General features: G+C 30.0%; 1 protein-coding gene across 1 annotated transcript in view; it reads right to left on the bottom strand.

The window, feature by feature from the left end:
• The window catches only part of LOC111677255 (patched domain-containing protein 3), a 33482-nt gene extending 25751 nt beyond the window's left edge, over positions 1-7731 (bottom strand). The window contains exon 1 of the mRNA XM_023438349.2: positions 7670-7731. The gene's annotated coding sequence lies outside the window, so the exon portion shown is untranslated. The remainder of the gene's footprint in view (positions 1-7669) is intronic.
• Between the last annotated feature and the right edge of the window lie 14479 nt (positions 7732-22210).

Consider the following 22210-nt stretch of genomic DNA (forward strand, 5'->3'; position numbering starts at 1 on the left):
CCCCCCCCCCCCCTTCCCCCTGTGTCTATTATAGATTTTTTTTACAATAATTATTAGTTCATTGAACTAGAAATAGAAATTATGATAATTTATTTATTATTTTTTTATTAAAAATTGTAGGTGTAATATTAAATAAAAGTGAAACTTTCGTTTTATATAAGAGTGAACAGTGAAAACTATTTAAGATGACCAACAGACACAAACTAAACAAAAGTCTAGAGTAGTAAACTATAATCAGAAGACTAGTCTGTACTATAGAATAGTCTATAGTCTGGACTATAGAATAGACTATAGTCTGGACTATAGAATGGACTATAGCCTGGACTATAGAATAGTCTATAGTCTGGACTATAGAATAGTCTATAGTCTGGACTATAGACTAGTCTATAGTCTGGACTAAAGAACAGTCTATAGTCTGGACTACAGAATAGTCTATAGTCTGGACTATAGAATAGTCTATAGTCTGGACTATAGAATAGTTTATAGTCTGGACTATAGAATAGTTTATAGTCTGGACTATAGAATAGTCTATAGTCTGGACTATAGAATAGTCTATAGTCTGGACTGTAGAATAGTCTATAGTCTGGACTGTAGAATAGTCTATAGTCTTGACTATAGAATAGTCTATAATCTGGACTATAGAATAGTCTATAATCTGGACTATAGAATAGTCTATAGTCTGGACTATAGAATAGTCTATAATCCGGACTATAGAATAGTCTATAATCTGGACTATAGAATAGTCTATAGTCTGGACTATAGAATAGTCCACAGTCTGGACTATAGAATAGTCTATAGTCTGGACTATAGAATAGTCTATAGTCTGGACTATAGAATAGTCTATAGTCTGGACTATAGAATAGTCTATAGTCTGGACTATAGAATAGTCTATAGTCTGCACTAAGGCCATAGTCTATAGTCTGGACTAAAGAATAGTCTATAGTCTGGACTATAGAATAGTCTATAGTCTGGACTATAGAATAGTCTATAATCTGGACTATAGAATAGTCTATACTCTGCACTATAGAATAGTCTACAGTCTATACTATAGAATAGGGTATAGTGTGGACTATAGAATATTCTATCGTCTAGACTATAGAATAGTCTATAGTCTGGACTATAGAATAGTCTATAGTCTGCACTATAGGACAGTCTATAGTCTGGACTATAGAATAGTCTATACTCTGCACTATAGAATAGTATACAGTCTATACTATAGAATAGGGTATAGTCTGGACTATAGAATAGTCTATAGTCTGGACTATAGAATATTCTATAGTCTGGACTATAGAATAGTCTATAGTCTGGACTAGTCAAGTCTATAGTCTAGTCTACAGTCTAGTCTATAGTCTAGTCTATAGTCTAGTCTATAGTCTAGTCTATAGTCTAGTCTATAGTCTAGTCTATAGTCTCGTCTATAGTCTAGTCTATAGTCTAGTCTATAGACTAGTCTATAGTCTAGTCTATAGTCTAGTCTATAGTCTAGTCTATAGTCTCGTCTATAGTCTAGTCTATAGTCTAGTCTATAGTCTCGTCTATAGTCTAGTCTATAGTCTAGCCTATAGTCTAGTCTATAGTTTAGTCTATAGTCTAGTCTATAGTCTAATCTATAGTCTAGTCTATAGTCTAGCCTATAGTTTAGTCTATAGTTTAGTCTATAGTCTAGTCTATAGTCTAGTCTATAGTCTAGCCTATAGTTTAGTCTAAAATCTAGTCTATAGTCTAGTCTATAGTCTAGTCTATGGTCTAGCCTATAATTTGGTCCACGGTCTAGTCTGTAGCCTAGTCTTTAGTCTAGTCTATAGTCTAGTGTATATTTTAGTGTATAGTCTTGTCTTTATTCAAGTCTATAATCTAGTCTACATTCTAGTCTCTAATCTTACAGTTACAGTTTAGTCCATAGTCTAGTCTTTGGTCTAACCTTCAGTCCAGTCTATAGCCTAGTCTATAGTCTACTCTATATTCTAATCTATATTCTAGTCTATATTCTGATCTATATTTTTATCTAAATTCTAGTCTATTACCTAGTCTATAGTGTAGTTTATAGTTAGATAACAGCGTCGAGCGAAACTAACGTCGTCAAACATTTAAGTGGCGGCTTTTTAAAGTAATAATAATAAAAAATGTAACAGTTTAACGAATTCAAAAAAAAAGTTTTTATAAATCTTCAAAAAACTTTAAAAAAAAGTTTTAAAATTTTCTCAAACAAAAACCGCCAAAAATTTGATAGAAAAGTTGAAAAAAGTGATTTACATTTGCAATACATAGTTTAATAAAACGTATCTTAAGCGGTTAGCAATGACATAGTTATAAAAACGTTAATTATGGAAATAAAAAGTGCATGACGTTTATTTGCAGTTAAATTGAATAAAAAATGAAAATATCCGAGAAATATACTTCCTAAAACTAATGCAAATATTTATAGACAATAAAATTGAGATAATTAAAATAAAAATTGAGTAGGTAGCCGCAATGAATTTATAATTACAAATAATAATAAATATAAGAAATTTTTTGTTTTTTTTTTAGAAATAACGTTAATTTTTTAATTAGTTTTTTTTTGGTAATAAATATTTATAGATTTTAATTAAAATTAGCATAACAACCTTGTGGTAGATATGTTTATATTAAATATTTTTTTTTTAACAATCAATAACTAGTGCAGTTTTTGTTAACATCTCTGGTTTTAATATTTTTCTTATATTTTTTTTGTTGTTACATAAAAACATTTAAATTGTTAAACAATTAACTAGTTTCAAATGTTTCTAACAATTAATTGTTAAGATTTTATGATTTCGAATCAAATTTTTCTTAATAATTTTTTAAGACACTATGTTATTTTCTTTATTTTGTATTAATTAATATTTCATTTGAAAACTATTAAAATTTACAAACAAACGAAAAAAAAAATAAGAAACATATTGTTGTTACAACATCATAACTACAATTTCGTTTTGATATACAACTTCATATAAAAATATTTGCATGATTTACAAAAAAAATATATATATTTCAAACTGTTGTTTTTTTTCAATTTTTTTTCTTTAAACTAACGAAGCTAGTTTGTCTGTCCATCTCTGTTTATTCAATGGGGTCTATATGAATGAATGAAGCAGCAAAAATAAAACCGGACTATGTGGATTGCAACGCTCTTTTTTTTCGTTTTTTTTATATATATTTCTTTTACTTCTTGTCAATTCAAGCTGATTTTATGTAATCACTCGGTTCAGGCCAAAGTATGTTTTTATTTTATTATTTCGTTTTTTTTTTCTTCATTTCATTTCAGTTTTTGTTTTTTTTTATAATCATAATAATAAAACTAAGAAAAACAACAACAACAACTTAAATTATAATAAAATTTGTTACACATTAACATTATGTTAAGGTTTTCTTTGTTAGCCATTTATCACATTTGCAGACTTGCAGTTCAAAATTGAACTCGAGGTGAACTTTTGAACTTTGTTTTTTAAAAAGCAACAGTTTAACATTTTTTTAATGTTTTCCCTGTTTAGTATATAGAAAGAAACAAAAACTAGTTTAATTTGTTAAAAAAACAATTACAAAATAATTATATAATAGTTAATATTACAGAATAAATCTTAAATCTATTAAATAAAAATAAACACACTAAAGCTGCCACTGCAAGTAAAACAATAGACGCCGTTGCATAATTTAATCGTCTTAGGAGTTTGTTTTTGCAGACAAAACAAAAGAAAGAAGAAGAAGAAAACAACAACAGGATGACACATAAATTATTGTAATAAAAGGAAAATTTGCAATTGTTTTTGGTAAACTTTGTACAATAGAGAAGTGTCCTCAATGTAGTCTAAATCCAAAGAAGAATCTCTTCAGAGAGAGAGAGGAAGAAACGTCTTAAGTTTGTGTAAAGATAACTAAAGTTTTTACCAACATTCTGACCTATTTATAGACTGAAGTATAGAAGACTCATTAGTCTTAAGTGAAAAGCTATCGTTACAAAAACTCTGATCTATAAAGATCTATTAAGATTAGTCTTATAAAACTATCTGTATATAGAAAATCTTCCCGTAAAGTCCCTGCTCTATATTTGTTTACTTTGATGGACTTTAGTCTATATAGCAATAACTTTAAAAGGCAGTGTTCTATAAAATCGAGTTGTCTGGCAAGTCTGGCCTTCAATAGGCTAAAGTATAGGCTAAAGACTCTAGTATCTTTTTGAGAAATGAGAAGCTGTTTATGTACATGAAAATGTCTTGCCAAACACTTTGGACTAGGGATAAACATGTTTAGAAGACTCTTAACTATAAAGACAGGTTTTGGAAAGAGCTTCTTCTTAAGATCTTTAAAAAAAAATTAGATGCTCTGCAATTAAGTCGTTCTTGCAAAGATTTTGGCTCTATGTTTGACGACTATAAACTATAGAGAAATGACTTTCAAGGACTCTGGTCTATAAAGGTGATTTGGGGAAAGAATCTGTCATTTAGAGAAGAGGTTTTAACAAGACCTTAATCCTAAGTCCAGAAGACACTAGTGGCTTTAGTCTTAAGAGAAATGGGAAGGTGTTTATAAGTTAAAAATGAGTTTTGCAAAGACTCCGTTCTATGGAGAAATGAGTTTTCAAAAGAGTTAATTCTTTAATAAAACTGTCTTTAGAAATTAGAAAACTTTCTAAAGAAGACATTCTGTTATAAAGAAAAACTTCTGAAGAAGAATTTTGTTTTTTTCTTAAGAATACATTTTTCTAAACAAAACTTTTCTTAGAAAGATATTTTGCTAAAAGAATAAATAAATTTTTCTAAAGAAAACTGTCTAAAGAGGACTTTCTTCAGCTATTGACAGAAGACTGTTTAAGGAGTTACCAAAACTGCCTTGGAAAGACACTTTATGAAAAAAACTGCTTGAAAAATGTCTTAAGAAGATATTTTTCTGAAAGAAACTGTCTAAAGATGACATTTTTCTGAAAGAAACTGCTTAAAGAAGACATTTTTCTTAAAGAAATTGTCTAAAGAAGACAATCTTTTATTGAAAGTAGACTGTTAAACTGTTAAAGAAGACAGAATAAAGAATTTTGTTTGAGGGTCCAAATTTTTATACAGAAATTGATCTTGAGTAAAGACTTTTTGAAAAAAGACTGACGTGAAACTTTGCTCAATAAAAGTGTCTTGATATAAATCTTTCCCTAAAGAAAATTGTCTGTATAAGTTACTTGTTTATATAAATTAGTCTAGAGAACTGGAATTGTAAAGAATTTTGATCGGGAGTTGACACTTTTATACAGTAATTGATCTTGAGTAAAGACTTTTTGAAAGAAGACTGAAGTGAAAATTTGCCCAAGACAAGTGTGTTGATATGAAACATCCCTAAAGAAAATTATCTGTGGAAGTTAATTGAACTTGAGTAAAGACTTTTAGAAAAAAGTCTAAAGTGAAACTTTGCCAAAGAAAAGTGTGTTGATATGAAACTTCCCTATAGAAAATTGTCTGTAGAAGTTACTTGCTTAAAGAAATTAGTCTTGAGAACTTGAATTGTAAAGAAATTTGATCTAGAGTTGACATTTTCATACAAAAATTGATCTTTAGTTGAGAACTTTTGAAAGAAGACTGACGTGAAACTTTGACAAAGAAAAGTGTATTGATATGAAACTTCCCTAAAGAAAATTGTCTGTATAAGTTTCTTGTTTATAGAAATCGGTCTAGAGAACTGGATTAGTAAAGAACTTTGTTTGAGAGTCCAAATTTTTGTACAGAAATTGATCTTGAGTAAAGACTTTTTGAAAAAAGATTGAAGTGAAACTTTGCCCAAGAAAAATGTCTTGATATGAAACTTTCCTAAAGAAAATTGTCTGTATAAGTTACTTGTTTATAGAAATCGGTCTAGAGAACTGGAATTGTAAATAATTTTGATCGAGAGTTGATATTTTCATACAAAAATTGATCTTTAGTTGAGAACTTTTGAAAGAAAGACTGACGTGAAACTTTGTCCAAGAAAAATGTCTTGATTTGAGACATTTCCTAAAGAAATTTGACTATATAAGTTACTTGTTTATAAAAATCGGTCTAGAGAAGCGGATTTGTAAAGAATTTTGAACTAAAGTTTTAATTTTTATACAGAAATTGATCTTGAGTAAAGACTTTTTGAAAAAATAATGACGCGAAACTTTGCTCAAGAAAAGTGTCTTGATATAAATCTTTCCCTAAAGAAAATTGTCTGTATAAGTTACTTGTTTATAGAAATCGGTCTAGAGAACTGGATTTGCAAGGAATTTTGATCGGTAGTTGACATTTTCATACAAAAATTGATCTTAAGTTGAGAACTTTTGAAAGAAGACTGACGTGAAACTTTCCCAAAGAAAAGTGTCATGATATGAAGCATTCCCTAAAGAAAATTGTCTGCATATGTTACTTGTTTATAGAAATCGGTTTGGAGAATTGGATTTCTAATGAATTTTAAACTAGAGTTGAAATTTTTAAAGAGAAATTGAACTTGAGTAAAGACTTTTAGAAAAAATACTGAAGTGAAACTTTGCCCAAGAAAAATGTCTTGATTTGAGACATTCCCTAAAGAAATTTGTCTATATAAGATATTTCTTTATAGAAATCAGTCTAGAGAACTGCAATTGTAAAGAAATTTGATGTAGAGTTTAAACTTTTATTAAGAAACTGATCTTAAGTTGAGAATTTTTGAAAGAAAGACTGACGTGAAACTTTGTCCAAGAAAAATGTCTTGATTTGAGACATTCCCTAAAGAAAATTGTCTGTATAAGTTACTTGTTAATAGAAATCAGCCTAGAGAACTGGATTTGTAAAGAAATTTAAACAAGAGTTTTCATTTTTATACAAAAATTGATCTTGAGTAAAAACTTTTTGAAAAAAATTGACGTGAAACTTTGCTCAAGAAAAGTGTCTTGATATAAATCTTTCCCTAAAGAAAATTGTCTGTATAAGTTACTTGTTTATAGAAATCGGTATAGAGAACTGGATTTGTAATGAATTTTGATCTAAAGTTTAAACTTTTATAAAGAAAACCATCTTGCGTAAAGACTTTTTGAAAGGAAGACTGACGTGAAACTGTGCCAAAGAAAAATGTCTTGATATGACACTGATCTTATGTGGAGACCTTTTGACTGAAACCTAAGAGTACTGTCTAGTTAATTTGCTTGTTTATAGAAATCGATCTCGAGAACTAGTTTAAAGTAAAGAGATTTAAAGTACAAACTTTTATAATAAAAATGATATTGCGTAAAGACGTTTTGAAAGAAATCTATTTTGATAAGATATTGCACAAATAGATTACATGATTTTATTAAAATTCCTTTCAAAACTCCATCAATTTTTTTAAAAGATATTAATCAGATCTTTTAAAACTCCCCATTTGATGGGTAACAACAAAAACTTTATGATGAAATATATATTTGAATGACCTTAAAAATGTTTTTTTAAACAACAATATAAAAATAACTTTAAAACAACTTTTAACAAAAACCCATTAAAAGTGACAATTGCTAATCGCAAAATCAAACGAGATTTAAACGCTAGTTTTGCAACATTGATTGTTTAATGTTTTGTGTTTGCAAAGTAAAGTAGAGTTTAAAGAGTTTTTAGGGAGATTATGGGAAAAACTAACAGGTAGCTGGGGAAAATTTGGGAAAATTTAGTTTAGCAGGTAAAAACAGGTGTTTGATAAATCTTACCTTGAGGCTGTGTTTAAATGATTTTAACAAGTAATCCAAATGATATTTTTAAAAATTACAAATTTCGTTTTCGTTTTTTTAGAGATTTTAAAACACTTTTGTTTTTTTAAATAATTAAGAAAAATTTCTTTTCTATCTTTTTTTAATTAAAAGAAAACATGTTAATTTTTCTTGATTTTTTTTCAGATTTTTTTTGTAAAAAAAAATAAATTTCACTTTTTTTAAATATTCAAAATTTTTTTAAACTTTTTTTGCTTTTGGCGTTTAAACTTCGTTTTATTATTATTATTAAAATGCCTTCACTTTTCTTTAAACAGAAATTCGTAAACCGCACGCTTGAGCGTACCAACTGTGACTGACAGTTAAGTTCAAAAACTCTCCCAAACTGATCGTTACATAAAATTTAAAGATCGTTAAAGAGTGTGTGTTTTTTTGTAAACGTCGTTTGCTACACAAAAAGCACAATTTACACGATCACTGTTAATGTAGGCTTAGCTTGTTGCTTTTGTTTTTCTTTTTTTTTAAATTTTAATAAATTTTCTTTAAAATTTTCTTAAAATTTTTAGTTAAAAATACTTTTTTTTTAAATTTTTCTTTATTTTTCTTTTAATTTCTAGATTTTTTTCAGATTTTTCTTTAATTAAAACACTTTTTTTCTTGCCACCAATAATGTTCGTTTTATTTTTGTCTTTTTCTTTGTTTTAAATGGGAAAGTAGGTTTTTAGCAATTAAAGCTTATAGTTGTCTCTAACGAAAACCATATTAGTTTGTTATTTATTTCTTTTTCTTTTAGTTTTCAATTTTATTTTAAAGTTTTTCTTTTTTTTTCAAATTTAACTTAAGCCGTTAGTTAAGTCTTTTCAGTTTGACGTGCACACGTTTAATAACAGCAAAAAAAATGCATTTATTTAAAAACTAACTAGAGAATTGCACTGCAAATGATCTTAAAAGAGTTACTCTCCCTCTCTCTCTCTCTCTTTTTTCTCTGTATCACGCTCTCTGTTTCAAAACATATCACTCTTCTTTAAAAAGCACTAATCTTTCACTCTCTCTCTCTATCTCTCACTGCTTTTCTCACCTTTAAAACTACAACAACAAATCACTATTTTACTTTACAGGTGCCTGCTGCTGATCATGAAAATTGTTTATTTTATTCCACCATGATCATTTTGCCATTTCATTCCCCATTTTCACGCATTATTTCTTTATATTTCTCACAATTTCTTGGAAAAATATGTTTTTTTCTTTTTGTGAAAAACCGGAAAATATTTAATTAACGAAAGGTTTAAAAACAACAACAACCACACAACAACTGCACTTGCTTTAAAGGAAAATATTTCTTTTATTATTAGGGTGTTTCTTTCTTAAAAGAAAAACAAAGAAATTCCAGAGAATTCTAAAATTGTGTAAAAGTAGCAAAATCTTGTCAGGCACAAGAAAGTAGAAAAAACAGAAAAGAAAAGGTGTAAATCGCCTCTCAAACAAAAAAAACAATTAAATGGATTATTTGGAAAATTAAAAGGTGATTTAAAATGAAATTGTAAAGAAAAGTCTCTTACCAAAAAACACTTGACTTTGGCATAAAGTTCAAGGCTTTAAGAAAGTTTACTTAAGAAAGTAAATTTACTTAAAGAAAAATGTTGTTTCTAAGACACTTTACCCGAAGTAAAGTGTCGTTTCTAAAATATTTTACTAAAGAAAAAAACTTGCTTTCATAATACTTTTCTTAAGAACATCTTCTAAAGAAATTTTACTAAAGAAAAATTTCGCCAAAAGAGTTTGACAAAGAAACGTTACTTTCTCACTAAAAAAGCGATACTTTAATTAAGAAAAATGACTTCCAAGACACTTTACTAAAAGAAAAGTCTCTACCTAGACACTCTACTAAAGAAAAAGAGTCTTCCTTAACATTTTATTTAAGAGCAGTATCTCCCGAAACACTTTTGACTAAAGAAAAGTGTCTTTCCAAGATTCTCTAACGAGACACTTTACTTAAGAAAAAGAATCTTTGTACAAAAGACACAGAAAAGTATCTTCCTAGACACTTCATTAAAGAGAAATATCTAGCGAGAGACACCTTACTAAAGAGAAGTCTCTTTCCATGACATTTTATTAAAGAAAATTTTTCTCCAAAGCTCTGAAGACAGATAAAAGTGTCTTAAAAGAATCTTTTTTTAACAAAAAGAGTCTTTCTAAGACATTTTACTTAAGAAAAAGAATCTTTGTACAAAAGACACAGAAAAGTATCTTCCTAGATACTTTATTAAAGAGAAATATCTAGCGAGAGATACCTTACTAAAGAGACACACTTTACATAAGGAAAAGTCTCTTTCCAAGACATTTTATTAAAAAAAATTTTTCTCCAAAGCTCTGAAGACAGATAAAAGTGTCTTAAAAGAATATTTTTTAACAAAAAGAGGAAAAGACACAGCACTAAAGAAAAATATCTTCCACGCGACACTTTAGCGACTTTCTAGACACTTTACTATAAAAAGAAGTCTCTCAAGAGTAACTTTACTATACTCAAGACGTCTTCCCAACACATCTATTTAAAGAAAAGTATTTTCAGCGCATTACTTTAGTTAAAAAAATCGAATATCTAAACACTTTTCAAAAGTAGAAGTCTCTTCCGAGTCACTTTATTAAAGACAAGAGTCTTTACAAGACACTTGACTCAAGACGCTTTTTGAAAGAAAGATGTCCGCTTATAGGCTTGGTTGTTTGGCTAGTAAGTTAGCTAGTTGGTTAGTAAGTTAGTTACTTAGTTAGTAAGTTAGTTAATTAGTTAGTTAGTAAGTCAGTAAATTAGTTAGTTAGTTAGTTGGTAAGTCAGTCAGTTAGTTTTTTTTGTTAGCCAGGCTGGACTATAGACTGATTTATAGTCTGGATTATAGACTGATCTATAGTCTGGACTATAGACTGATCTATAGTCTGGACTATAGACTGATATATAGCCTGGACTATAGACTGATCTATAGTCTGGACTATAGACTGATCTATAGTCTGGACTGTAGACTGATCTATATTCTGGACTGTAGACTGATCTATAGTCTGGACTATAGACTGATCTATAGTCTGGACTATTCGCTGATCTATAGTCTGGACTATTGGCTGATCTATAGTCTGGATTGTAGACTTATATATAGTCTGGACTATATACTGATCTATAGTCTAGATTATGAACTGATACACAGTCTAGACTATAGACTGGGCTATAGTCTAAACTATAGACTGATCTATAGTCTAGACTATAGTCAAGACTATAAACTGGTCTATAGTCTAGACTATAAACTGGTCTATAGTCTAGACTATATACTGGTCTATAGTCTAGACTATAAACTGAAACATAGCTTGAACTATAGGCTGATCCATAAGTTGGACGATGAACCGATCTATAGTCTGGACTATAGACTGTTCTATAGTCTGGACTATAGACTGATCTATAGTCTAGACTATAGACTGATCTATAGTCTAGACTATAGACTGATCTATAATCTGGATTATAGACTGATCTATAATCTGGATTATAGACTGATCTATAGTCTGAACTATAGTCTGGACTATAGATTGATTTACAGTAGAATGCTCTATAGTCTGGACTATAGCCTGATCTATAGTCTGGACTATAGACTGATCTATAGTCTGGACTATAGACTGATCTATAGTTTGGACTATAGACTGATCTATAGTCTGGAATATAGACTGATCTATAGTCTGGACTATAAACTGATCTATAATCTGGACTATAGACTGATCTATAGTCTGAACTATAAACTGCTGACAATAGACTGACTGAACTATAGACTGACCTATAATTTGGACGATAGTCTGTTCTATAGTCTGGACTATAGACTGATCTATAGTCTGGACTATAGACTGATCTATAGTCTGAACTATAGACTGATCTATAGTCTGGACAATAAACTGCCGGACTATAGACTGATTAAATGACTGACTGAACTATAGACTGACCTATAATTTGGCCGGTAGACTGTTCTATAGTCAGTACTATAGACTGATCTATAGTCTAGACTATGAACTGTTCCATAGTCTGGACTATAGACTGATCTATAGTCTGGACTATAGACTGATCTATAGTCTGGACTATAGACTGATTTATAATCTGGATTACAGACTGATCTATGGTGTGGACTACAGTCTGATACATAGCCTGGACAATAAACTGATCGATAGGCTGGATTAGAAATTGATCCATAGCCTGAACTATTGACTGACTTATAGTGTGGACTATAGACTGATCTTTAGTCTGGACTATAGACTAATCTATAGTCTGTACTTAGCACTCATCTTTATTCTTGACTATAGTCTTCAATTGAAAACTTTTTGTTAAATCTATTTGCACTGAAAATAATATTTAAAAAAATTTTAACTAAAAACTATAAATCATTTTTTGTAATTACTTAGCACCTGTCCAAAATACTAAAAATTTAGTTGTGAAATATTAATTTTTGTTTTAACAAATAAAGAAAAACTTATTACAAAGTATTAGTTTATTAGCCTTTTTTTCAATAATTTGCAAAATTTCTAAACAAACTAGTAGGTATTATTATTATTGTAATGTTTTGAGTTTGAGTAGGTAACTCAATTCAATATTAATGAAAAAATTGAAAAATAAATAGAAAATATTGCAAGAAACAACAAACAAACTAAACGTACTTTTTTTAACTAATACGGTCTACTTAACAATTGCAAACGATTTAATTTTATTTTCATATGAAAATTTTACACCAATGTCTAAGTGAAACGGCTAGAAAAGTAAAAGAATAATACAATTTTTTTTCTAAACGAGAAAGAAATTTGGAAATTTCTTACAATTTGTTAAGTAAACTTTTGGTTTTAAGGATTTTTGGTTTACATACTTTAGGCCGTTCTTGTAATACTCGCTGTAATTGAACCGTTTATTTTATTTACATGTACAAGCTCTTCTAACCGCCACCGTGATCACAATCATTATCATCATCATCATCATCAGCACGTACTTAAAGTACGTAGTACATTGTATAGAGCGCAGATTTGTTTGGTTTTTTTTTTAGCGGAAATTTCAATAAAATTCATTTGGTATATATTTCATCAAACAATTATTATTAGAGAGCGAGATCCAAACAACAATCATTCCAACAGACAACTAAGCTATATATCAAAATAACAACAAATAATCAAAATAAAAAAAAAAACGAAAACGCAAAACAACAACAAATAAATTTAGTTAAAGAGTGTTGTGAGTCCGAAGAGTGTGTGCAGGAAAAGATTAAACTCGTGCAAACTAACAAAAATGTAGACAAAATATTATTAAATAGTTGATAAATTTGATTTAATTTAATGAGGAGAAGTGATAATTTTATTTCACACAATTACCATTATTATCATAATGATGATGATAATAATGATGATCGCTAGTAAATGAACGAAATATATACAATGACGATCAGTTTGTTATGGAAGTATCTAGTTTCACTTAAAGTTAATTTACTTAATGTTTTTCTCTCTCTCTCTTTCTTAATTTTCTTTGAGATCTCTGAAAGTTCTCCTTATTTGTGATATTTAAAACAAAATAATGAGTTAAGTTTAAAATGATCTATCATGTAGTTGACAGCATGTGACTGACAGTTAATTGTGTTTCTTTTTTTTTGAAAAAATTAAATCATTGCACTAATGTAGTTAATTGTATCAAATGTAAACGACTGAAGATGACAACTTTTTAAAATAGACTATAGTTTTTACTTCAGGCATAGATTAGTCTATATAGTCAATCTAAAATCCGTAGTAAACATTATAGAAGAGTCCCTAGACCAAACTATATTTCAGCCTATACTACAATCTATAGTAAATCTCTGAACTGGAGTTTGGAGTAGTCTATATTCCAGACTATAGAGTAGTTTATAGTGTAGACTATAGAGTAGTCTATAGTCCAGACTATAGAGTAGTCTATAGTCCAGACTATAGAGTAGTTTATAGTCCAGACTATAGAGTAGTGTATAGACCAGACTATAGAGTAGTCTACAGTCCAGACTATAGAGTAGTCTATAGTCCAGACTATAGAGTAGTCTATAGTCCAGACTATAGAGTAGTCTATAGTCCAGACTATAGAGTAGTCTATTGTGCAGACTATAGAGTAGTCTATAGTCCAGACTATAGTGTAATCTATAGTCCAGACTATAAAGTAGTCTATAGTCAGACTATAGAGTAGTCTATAGTCCAGACTATAGAGTAGTCTATAGGCCAGACTATAGAGTAGTCTATAGTCCAGACTATAGAGTAGTCTATAGTCCAGACTATAGAGTAGTCTATAGTCAAGACTATAGAGTAGTCTATTGTGCAGACTATAGAGTAGGCTATAGTCCAGACTATAGAGTAGTTTATAGTACAGACTATAGAGTAGTCTATAGTCCAGACTATAGAGTAGTCTACAGTCCATACTATAGAGTAGTCTATAGTCCAGACTATAGTGTAATCTATAGTCCAGACTATAAAGTAGTCTATAGTCAGACTATAGAGTAGTCTATAGTCCAGACTATAGAGTAGTCTACAGGCCAGACTATAGAGTAGTCTATAGTCCAGACTATAGAGTAGTCTACAGTCCAGACTTTAGAGTAGTCTATAGTCCAGACTATAGAGTAGTCTATAGTCCAGACTATAGAGTAGTCTATAGTCCAGACTATAGAGTAGTCTATAGTCCAGACTATAGAGAAGTCTATAGTCCAGACTATAGAGTAGTCTATAGTCCAGACTATAGAGTAGTCTATAGTCCAGACTATAGAGTAGTCTATAGTCCAGACTATAGAGTAGTCTATAGTCCAGACTATAGAGTAGTCTATAGTGCAGACTATAAAGTAGTCTATAGTCAAGACTATAGAGTAGTCTATAGTCCAGACTATAGAGTAGTCTATAGTCCAGACTATAGAGTAGTCTATAGTCCAGACTATAGAGTAGTCTATAGTCCAGACTATAGAGTAGTCTATAGTCCAGACTATAGAGTAGTCTATAGTCCAGACTATAGAGTAGTCTATTGTGCAGACTATAGAGTAGTCTATAGTCCAGACTATAGAGTAGTTTATAGTCCAGACTATAGAGTAGTGTATAGACCAGACTATAGAGTAGTCTACAGTCCAGACTATAGAGTAGTCTATAGTCCAGACTATAGTGTAATCTATAGTCCAGACTATAGAGTAGTCTATAGTCCAGACTATAGAGTAGTCTATAGTCCAGACTATAGAGTAGTCTATAGGCCAGACTATAGAGTAGTCTATAGTCCAGACTATAGAGTAGTCTATAGTCCAGACTTTAGAGTAGTCTATAGTCCAGACTATAGAGTAGTCTATAGTCCAGACTATAGAGTAGTCTATAGTCCAGACTATAGAGTAGTCTATAGTCCAGACTATAGAGAAGTCTATAGTCCAGACTATAGAGTAGTCTATAGTCCAGACTATAGAGTAGTCTATAGTCCAGACTATAGAGTAGTCTATAGTCCAGACTATAGAGTAGTCTATAGTCCAGACTATAGAGTAGTCTATAGTCCAGACTATAGAGTAGTCTATAGTCCAGACTATAGAGTAGTCTATAGTCCAGACTATAGAGTAGTCTATAGTCCAGACTATAGAGTAGTCTATAGTCCAGACTATAGAGTAGTCTATAGTCCAGATTATAGAGAAGTCTATAGTCCAGACTATAGAGTAGTCTATAGTCCAGACTATAGAGTAGCCTATAGTCCAGACTATAGAGTAGTCTATAGTTCAGACTATAGAGTAGTCTATAGTCCAGACTATAGAGTAGTCTATAGTCCAGACTATAGCTTAGTCTATAGTCCAGACTATAGCTTAGTCTATAGTCCAGACTATAGCTTAGTCTATAGTCCAGACTATAGAGTAGTCTATAATCCAGACTACAGAGTAGTCTATTATCCAGACTATAGAGAAGTCTGTAGTCCAGACTATAGATCGGTCTATAGATCAGTCTATAGTCCAGATTATAGATCAGTCTATAGTCCAGATTATAGATCAGTCTGTAGTCCAGACTATAGATCAGTCTATAGTCCAGACTAAACATCACTCTATAGTCCAGACTAAGTATCAGTATATAGTTCAGACTATAGATCAGTCTAGCCTCTAGACTATAGATCAGTCTATATTACAGGCTGTAGATCAGTTTATTTATCATAGTATATTTCAGTCTTTATTCCAGACTTTGGTGTAGTAAATATATAAAATATTGTGCAGACTAGATACTCTATAATCGTTCTTCTTAATGCAGAGCATTGGCCTTTTCCCCTCTTCCTAAAATCATTACATCTTATTCCCTTTACATATGAGGGAGAGAAAGAGGGAAACCTTGCTATTCCAGGAGCTATAAAAGTAAAACTATAAAACACATACCAATTACCTATATCTTGATCTCTCATAAATTTACACATAAATTCCACGTGTACCGAGTTCAGAAGTTTGACATTAAAATTGCTTTTGTAAACATACTTGGACGTGTGTCATTAGGATGCTAAATTTAGAATTTAATTCGGGTTCATATGCTAGACAATGCGTGATCGTGATGAGAAGAATTGATATGAAAGATTTAATGGCTTTTATAATTAGACATTTTTAGAATAAACATAAACTTTAGCTAGAACATCTAAACACGTCTGATCAATTAAACTTTTAGCTTTTCAATTGTTCCTGTCAAAGTACAAAATTTTAATAGAATTTTCATAATTTAATTAGTTGTTTCTATGAGAGATTTATGTGATATTTGAGGATTTGAAAGGAACAATTTATATTTTATACTTCATGAACAACATTATAAAGTAATTTTTTAAACATTTATCACATTTGCAATTAGATACTTGTTAATTTGTGTTAATTTGTCAAAATACTTGCATATAATTCATTTAGACACTTGTTCATCATCATCAACATCGTCACCATCATCTTTATTAAATTAACGTAAGATAAAACTGAAATTCCTTTTTCTTTTTGCCAGAAATATTTTTGCATTTATAAAATCCAAACATGACCCAATTAACGTTGTACCGTTTTAAACTGTTTTTAACGTCTGTGTTTTTTTTTACCAGACATCGCACGTGTTTTCTCCAAAAAAAAATCATAATAATGATGTCAATGTCAGCAGCATACGTAAAATGTTTGCTGGTATGACATAACTTTTGGAGAAACTATTCACTGCAAAAATGTTAACCAGTGGGTTTTGCCGGAAAATTAAATTATTAATAATTTTCCCAAAAGGAATTATAAATATGTTTTATAGTTTGGACTATAGACAGATCTATAGTCTGGACTATAGACTGATCTATAGTCTGTACTATAGAGCGATCTATAGTCTGTACTATAGACTGATCTATAGTCTGGACTATAGACTGATCTATAGTCTGGACTATAGACTGATCTATAGTCTGGACTATAAATTGATCTTTAGTCTGGACTATAGACTGATCTATAGTCTGGACTATAGACTGATCTATAGTCTGGACTATAGACTGATCTATAGTCTGGACTATAGACTGATCTATAGTCTGGACTATAGACTGATCTATAGTCTGGACTATAGACTGATCTATAGTCTAAACTGTAGACTAATCTATAGTCTAAACTGTAGACTAATCTATAGTCTGGACTATAGACTGATCTATAGTCTGGACTATAGACTGTTCTATAGTCTGGACTATAGACAGATCTATAGTCTGGACTATAGACAGATCTATAGTCTGGACTATAGACAGATCTATAGTCTGGACTATAGACAGATCTATAGTCTGGATTATAGACAGATCTATAGTCTGGACTATAGACTGATCTATAGTCTGGACTATAGACTGATCTATAATCTGGACTATAGACTGATCTATAGTCTGGACTATAGACTCATCTATAATCTGGACTATAGACTGATCTATAGTCTAGACATAGATCAATCTATAGTCCAGACTATAGATCAGTTTATAGTCCAGACTATAGATTGATCTGTGGTCTAGACTAAAGATTAATCTATGTCTAGACTATAGATAGATCTATTGTCTGGACAATAGACTGATCTATAGTGTGGACTTTACACTGAATTATTGTCTAAACTATAGACTGATTATTATTCTGGACTATAGACTGATTTATAGTCTGGACTAACGACTGATCTATAGTCTGGACTATAGACTGATCTATAGTCTGTACTATAGACTGATCTCTAGGCTGGACTATAGATTGATCTATAGTCTGGACTATAGACTTATCTATAGTCTGGACTATAGACTGATCTATAGTCTGTACTATAGACTGATCTATAGTCTGGACTATAGACTGATCTATAGTCTGGACTATAGACTGATCTATAGTCTGGACTATAGACTGATCTATAGTCTGGACTATAGACTGATCTATAGTCTGGACTATAGACTGTTCTATAGTCTGGACTATAGACTGATCTATAGTCTATACTATAGACTGATCTATAGTCTGGACTATAGACTGATCTATAGTCTGGACTATAGACAGTTCTATAGTCTGGACTATAGACTGATCTATAGTCTGGACTATAGTCTGATCTATAATCTGATCTATAGACTGATCTATAGTCTGGAATATAGATTGATCTATAGTCTGGACTTTAGACTGATATATAGTCTGGACTATAGACTGATCTATAGTCTGGACTATAGACTGACCTATAGTCTGGACTATAGACTGACCTATAGTCTGGACTATAGACTGATCTATAGTCTGGACTATAGACTGACCTATAGTCTGGACTATATACTGATCTATAGTCTGGACTATAGACTGATCTATAGTCTGGACTATAGACCGATCTATACTCTGGACTATAGATTGATTTATAGTCTGGACTTTAGACTGATCTATAGTCTGGACTATAGACTGATCTATAGTCTGGACTATAGACTGATCTATAGTCTGGACTTTAGACTGATCTATAGTCTGGACTATAGACTGATCTATAGTCTTGACTATAGACTGATCTATAGTCTGGACTATAGACTGATCTATTGACTGATTTATCTGAACTATAGACTATTCTATGGACTTTAGACTGTTCTATAATCTGGACTTTAGGTTGTTTCATAGTGTGGTTTATAAACCGATCTATAGCCTGGGTTATAGACTAATCTTTAGTCATTATAGTGTTCATTGATAGTTTGGACTATACACTGATATAAAGTCCGACATTTTTGTTGTTTAAACTAAAGACCGAATGACCTATTTTCTAACTGTGTGCGGATCTGATCTATAAACAAATCTTTCTTCTTGATTGATCTATATTTATTGCTATAAATGATAAATATTTTGTTATATAATCTAATCTATAATCTGTACTAGAGACTAGTCTTTAGTCAAAAGTGTGGTCTTAGCTAAAATCTTGACTATAAGATGATCTAAAGTCTAAGCTAAAGAAAGATCTTAAGTCTGGACTTAGTTTGTAATAAAACAAAATTCTTTTGCATTTATATTCTGGAAGCTTCTGTTATCTGGTATTTAAGATTAAATAAATATTCACAAAATATTAACAAAAAAGTCACTTTACCGGAAGTTAATTTTAAAAATAATGTAAATTTATGTAAAACAAAAAAAAACAAACTAGACAACAGGGTCAGTTAACTACTTCAAAATTTAATACATATTTATGTTATTAAATAGCTAAACTAAACCATTAATTAAACTTTAACAACAACAATAAAATAAATACTTTAAAATATCAAAACGAAAAGATAAAAACCAAAGATTAAAATTAAATTGTAATAGATTTAAGAAAACAAAAAATTCTGTTTATTAGCATTTAATTGATAAATCTTAATCGAACTTTTAAAGCTGAAGACTACAAAATACTTTCACCCAAAATAAATGGACCTTTGTACTTGACCGGCTTTAACAGATTATACGTATTTTTGTCTGTATCTTTGTGTCTGTCCGTCCAGAGGTTTTAACTGATTTTTGTTTTCGTTAATTTTTATTTTTTGTAGTTTTATTGTAAAACTCTTTCATAACATTGCAAGTCGTTAACAATATAGTAGTTAATTTATAAATATTTCTTTTTTTTTTGTTTTAAATATATTTAACTTAAAACAACCCAAAAAAAAATAACTTAAAAACAAATATAATTTAAAAACCTAAAAACAAAATCTACAAGTTACCGGTTTTTGCATTTTTACGCAGCAGACTCTTGGATACCGCAAAAAAAATTAACAAAAATTTTAAAACATAACTACAACAAACACAACAATCATATTAATATCATCTGTGATAGTTGTAACAACAAACCTTATATTAGCCACAACTAACTGAAGATTTTTAACATTTATTTATTGTTGTTTTTTTCGGGGATTTATGTTGCAAAATTTAATAATGATGCCAAAAAAATTTTTGGATTTTTTTTTTAGTTTTTGGTTTCTTTACTGAATCGAATATTTTGTCTAATAAACATATTGATGATTTTGGTTTTTGTAAAATTTTTTTGTTTTTATTTTTTGAAAAAAAAAACTTTATTATTAGCTGTTGAAATTATTGCAAGGCGAGCAATCATTTATTACAAATAACTTGTTACTACACTATTTCCAAAAGAAACTGGAAATCCATAGTCTATGATGATCTATAAACGCATCTATTATCAAGACTATAGACTGACATATAGTCTATAGATCAGTCTATTATGACGACTAGTGATTGATCTATAGTGAAGACTATAGCTTGATCTATGGTCGAGACTATAGATTGATCTATAGTCGAGACTATAGATTGATCTATAGTCGAGACTATAGATTGATCTATAGTCGAGACCGTAGATTGCACTATAAACAAGACTATAGATTGATCTATAGTCAAGACTTTAGATTGAACTATAGATAAGAATATAGATTTATTTATAGTCAAGACTATAAACTGATCTATAGCCAAGACTATAGACTGATATATAGTCAAGACTACAGACCGATCTATAGTCATGACTATAGCTTGATCTATAGTTAAGACTATAGATTGATTTATAGGCAAGACTATAGATTGATCTATAGTCAATACTATAAATTGATCTATAGTCAAAACTATAGATTGATCTATAGACAAGACTATAGATTGATCTATAGTCAAAACAATAGATGTATCTATAGTCTATACTAAATATTGATCTATATTCGAGACTTTAGATTGATTTATAGTCAAGATTATAGATTGATTTATAGTCAAGACTATAAACTGATCTATAGTCAAGACTATACACTGATATATAGTCAAGAGTACGGACTGATCTATAGTCATGACTATAGATTGATCTATAGTCAATATTATTGATTGATCTATAGTCAATACTATAGATTGATCTATAGACAAGAATATAGACTGATCTACAGTCAAGACTATAGACTGATCTATAGTCAAGATTGTAGACTGATCTGTAGTCCAGATTATAGACTAATCTATAGTCAAGACTATTGATTGTTCCTTAGTCAAGACTATAGATTGATCTATAGTCGAGGCTATAGATTGATCTATAGTCGGGACTATAGATTGATCTATAGTCTAGACTAAAGATTGATCTATAGTCGAGACTATAGATTGATCTATAGTCAATACTATAGATTGATTTATAGATAAGACTATAGATTGATCTATAGTCAATATTATAGATTGATTTATAGCAAAGACTATAAATTGATCTATAGTCAAGACTATAGACTGATCTATAGTCAAGACTATAGACTGATCTACAGTCAAGACTATAGACTGATCTATAGTCAAGATTGTAGACTGATCTGTAGTCAAGATCGTAGACTGATATATATTCAAGACTATAGATTGATCTATTATAAAGATTATCGATTGTTCTATAGTCAAGACTATAGATTGATCTATAGTCGAGACTATAGATTGATCTATAGACTAAAGATTGATCTATAGACTAAAGATTGATCTATAGCCGAGACTGTAGATTGATCTATAGTCAAGACTATAAACTGTTCTATAGCCAAGACTATAGACTGATATATAGTCAAGACTACAGAATGATCTGTAGTCAAGACTGTAGACTGATCTATAGTCAAGACTATAGACTAATCTGGAGTCTAGACTATAGACTGATCTATATGCAATACTATAGACTGATCTACAGTCAAGATTATAGACTGATCTATAGTCAAGACTATAGACTGATCTAGAGTCAAGACTTTAGACTACGGCTATAGATTGATCTTTAATCAAAAATACACTTTAGACTTATGTATAGTCTAGACTATAAAACTCTTAAATAAAACATTTATTTCCAAGTGACAACAACACACTTTACAAAAAAGAGCAACTGACAAACCAATCGACATGACAGTTTATCTGTCATATTTATAGTGCTGTCAAGTTATATGGATTTTGTTTTTTTATAGTCGTCAAGAATTAAGGAACAAATTATGAAAAAAAAACATTATTGCTAAAAAGAATTCACACATAAAAATATTAATTCACAAAAATACCAGTCTCTTGTATTTATGAGTACAATCGCCAACATTAATTTCATAAAGAATTCTCAAAG

Source organism: Lucilia cuprina, chromosome 6 (assembly GCF_022045245.1).
Source record: "Lucilia cuprina isolate Lc7/37 chromosome 6, ASM2204524v1, whole genome shotgun sequence".
Classification (NCBI taxonomy): domain Eukaryota; kingdom Metazoa; phylum Arthropoda; class Insecta; order Diptera; family Calliphoridae; genus Lucilia; species Lucilia cuprina.